The sequence below is a fragment of the Berghia stephanieae genome, chromosome 1, assembly GCF_034508935.2.
Source record: "Berghia stephanieae isolate SIO BIC M18660-M18661 chromosome 1, UCSD_Bste_1.3, whole genome shotgun sequence".
Classification (NCBI taxonomy): Eukaryota; Metazoa; Mollusca; class Gastropoda; order Nudibranchia; family Aeolidiidae; genus Berghia; species Berghia stephanieae.
Window position 1 is genome coordinate 121,493,047 of NC_088360.1, and position 4,145 is coordinate 121,497,191.

Genomic DNA, 4,145 nt, shown 5'->3' on the forward strand with positions numbered 1-4,145 from the left:
TTATCATTGTTATTATTATTGTACGTATTGGTGGTATTACTATTGTTGTATTTTTTTTTGGTGGTTATTAATGGTATCAGTTTATTGTTTGGTCCCATTTGCCATTATTTTCCACTTTCATGTATGTGGTCATCAAATTGTATGATTAATTGGCGAAAGCCTAAGATTGAATAAATTTTGTAATATCGTATGGTAACCATCATTGTCGACGACATCGTCGTTGTCATCATAATCATCATCATCATCATCATCATCATCATCATCATCATCATCATCATCATCATCATCATTAACAACAACAACAACAATATTAACAACAAGTACAACAATAGAAATAAAAACAATATCAACATCACCATACAATTTCCGTCATCGTCTCCACAACTATCATTCTAACCAACAGCACCACCAAAACCACTACCATAATTATCCCTCACCGCCTCGTCTTCCTCCTCCTCCTCCACCACCACCACCACCGCTACCACTATTCCAACCACTACCACCACCGGCACAATCATTCTGACCACCAAGACAGCAGTAAAAATTATGCAATTTGAGCTCTGAATGAAACTCGAGTCATATCGCTGTTGTTGCTTCTCCATGAAAACTTTAAGGTTACTACGTACTACTGAAAACCAGAAATATGTAAAAGCAATATTAATATCGCCGTTGAGGGATTAAAGCATCTCTTTAATTTTTCGAGTGAAGGAAATGGACTTCTATTGTCAAGGTGTTGTCGCATTATGTCTCGTCGCTTTATTTTTTAGTTGTATTCTCTTTCGTGATTCATTTTTGATTACGTTTGGAAGAATTAAAATCTACTGGTATTGTCATTTCATTGTGAATGTGATTATTGGTGGTTGAAATATTTTTTGTTTAAAGGCGAAAAAAAAAATCAAAAAAAAATTTTATTAAAAAAAAAAATAAAAAATAAAAAATAAAAAATATATATCATATATATATATATATATATATATATATATATATATATATATATATATATATATATGACCGAATCCTCTTTGCCCAACCACTGTAAATAGGCTAGAACCGCCACTGGGCAACATGTTTTCTTTCTGGAGCTCTGCTGTTCTGTAGTATTTCATTCTTTACTCTTCGTTATTCCCTTCCCCCCCCCCCCACCCCCTCACTGTCTCTCTGTTAGATATTTTTAAATGACCTTTTATTTAGCGCAATATCCATTAAACGTGCTCAAAGCGCTTTACAAAGAGTCCCTAACCAACAGCAACAAGTAACATGTAGAACGAGACATGACGCCTGTTAGACGATATTACAATTTTTTTCGGACAGATACAAAGCTGTTAACAGCCAGGTACTCATTTTACACCCGAGTACGGTGAGCGAATGTGAGTAAATAGCCTTTTCCAAGGACTCAACTATACGTCGAGCGAGGCTCGAACCCAGGACCTTCCGATCCGAAAGCGAGTGACATACCACTAGATCACATGGCCCTTTCTTTCCCCCTCCTCTCTCTCTCTCTCTCTCTCTCTCTCTCTCTCTCTCTCTCTCTCTCTCTCTCTCTCTCTCTCTCTCTCACACACACACACAAACTCACAAACACATTGTACGAGGGTGAGTCAAAAAGGAATGGGACTCTATTACTTTAAAACAAATTGAATCAATACCATGCATTATACCTCAAATTAAAGCTTGGCATTAGCCGAGTAGAATGCTACTTCTCAACAGTCTTCGTCTCTATCAATAGCCACAGTCCACCTTTTTCTAAGGTCATGTATCCCGCCCTCGTAAAACTGGGTTAACTGAATTTCAGCCAATTTTTCACAACTGCCTTGGATTCTTCATCATCTTCAAAGTGATGTCCCCTCAAACGCCTCCTTCAGTGGACCAAAAAGATTAAAGTCCGAAAGTGTCAGCGTTGTCCACCAAAATGATGTGGCTACCTCCCTTTTCCTGGCACTTGTACGTGGAAGGACATGAAGAAACAGTTCTCGTTCCATCTCCAAAGGTCTAACTCGACGAGTTCTTGCTTTCAGTGGCTTCAATATTCAAGATATATTTGTTCCGTTTAGAGTTGACGATGGCTCCCAGTGGTAAGAAATCAACGGGGAAGAGGGGTGTCGCTATTCCAATGATTGTGTCTTCGACCCAGATTCAACCTACCTAAAACACTACCTCTACAAAATGACGGGGGTTTATAGACTTTACCAATGCGTTTTAAAATGTTACTCGAGGTTTCTTCTTCAAAAACAAGAACTTCACTGACAGCTTTCTGTCGCTGACGGACAACCTTGGGGGCAGCCATTTTGAACTGTCATAACTTGGTCAAAATCCGACAGAATTGAAATCTTGAAAGAGTACATATTATGTAAGTTAAACTGAGCCGAATATGGCGTCACATGAAGAAGAAATGAACTCAGTAGGACATTTGTCCCATTACTTATTGACTCACCCTCGTAATATTCAAGAGTCGATGGTTTCACTGTTAGTGCTAATGTTGATGACAGTGTTGTTAAGGTGAAAATCTAATACATTTTTCTTTATGTCTGATTGACATCCTTTATTGGGATGTATGGACAACATGCTTTCTTTCTTCAGTTCTGTTGTTCTGTATTATTTCATTCTTTACTCTTCCATTACTCTCTCTCTCTCTTTCTCTCTCTTTCTCTCTCTCTCTCTCTCTCTCTCTCTCTCTCTCTTTGTCTCTAGGTCAAAGAAACACACACATACACATACACACGCACAAACTGACTCAAATACCAGTGATTATAGTCATAGGGATAGTGTTGATGACAATAGTAAGGTAAAAAAAATTTTTTTTTTTTAATATTCTGGTGTAATTGTTTCATTATTTTAATGGATGAATGAACAGTAGATGCTTACTGCCTTAAGTGCGGTTATGTGGTCTTGTGGTATGACACTCGCTTTCGGATCGGTTCTGGGTTCGAGTCTCGCTTTGAGTCCTTGGAAAAGGCTCTTTACTCACATTCTCTTACCGTACTCAGGTGTAAAATGAGTACCTGGCGGTTAACAGCGTTGTTTATGTCGGAAAACATTGTAATATCGCCTAACAGGCGTCATGTCTCGATCTACGTGTTACGTGTTGCTGTTAGTCAGGGACCTCTTGTAGCGCGCTTTGAGCACATTTAGTGGATATCGCGCTATATAAAAGGTCACGTTTTTAAAAATGTATTTTTCTGTTGGTTTTGAACCATTTAATTATTTACCTTTTTCCATTATTCTCTCCTTGTCCCCTCCCCCATCCCCATCCTCTCTCTCTCTCTCTCTCTCTCTCTCTCTCTCTCTCTCTCTCTCTCTCTCTCTCTCTCTCTCTCTGTCTCCAACACACATGCGCAAACATACTTACACAAGCACATGCTTACTCACTCGAGTACCTGGTGTTAAAAAAACACACACACACATACACACACACACACACACACACATATATATATATATACATATATATATATATATATATATATATATATATATATATATATATATATATATATATATATATATATATATACATATATATTATACAAGTGACATTGAAATACGTATAGCGGTTGTAAGGGGAATTCTGATTTGTTTAATGTTACAGTATTATTTATTAACGCAAGTGTTAAGATATTATTTCATGAAAGAAAGAAAACAGGAGTGTATCGATATAACAACAGATCGATGGTTTTGTTATTTTGCTAATGGAATACGTCAGTATATTATATTGCTTATAATTTATGTTTAAGTGAATATTTTGAAAAGTAAAACATCCGTTGTCATGGATACCTCGGTTATATTTTCCAATAAAATCTTTCCTTATAAAATTACTCAACTAGTTTTTAACCAATATACATTGTTTTGAATCGTTTTGATGGTATTAATGAAAAATTATTTCTAATTATTTCATGTTGAAGTTAAACTTTTAGATTTTGTAATTTTATTAAAAGATTTCATTTGATGGATATCAAGAACTTGATGGTATTCCATCACAATGTTCAAGAATGAGAGCTAAATTTTAAACACTTACTAACTTACTCACTCAAATCCTCATCAAGCTATGGGGCGCATAGGGTATCTTACCAGGGATTTCCATTTATTTCTGTCGGCGGTATGGAAACGGTTGTTATTCCATGCTGGGCTAGCCTCTTTAGATTCTTTAT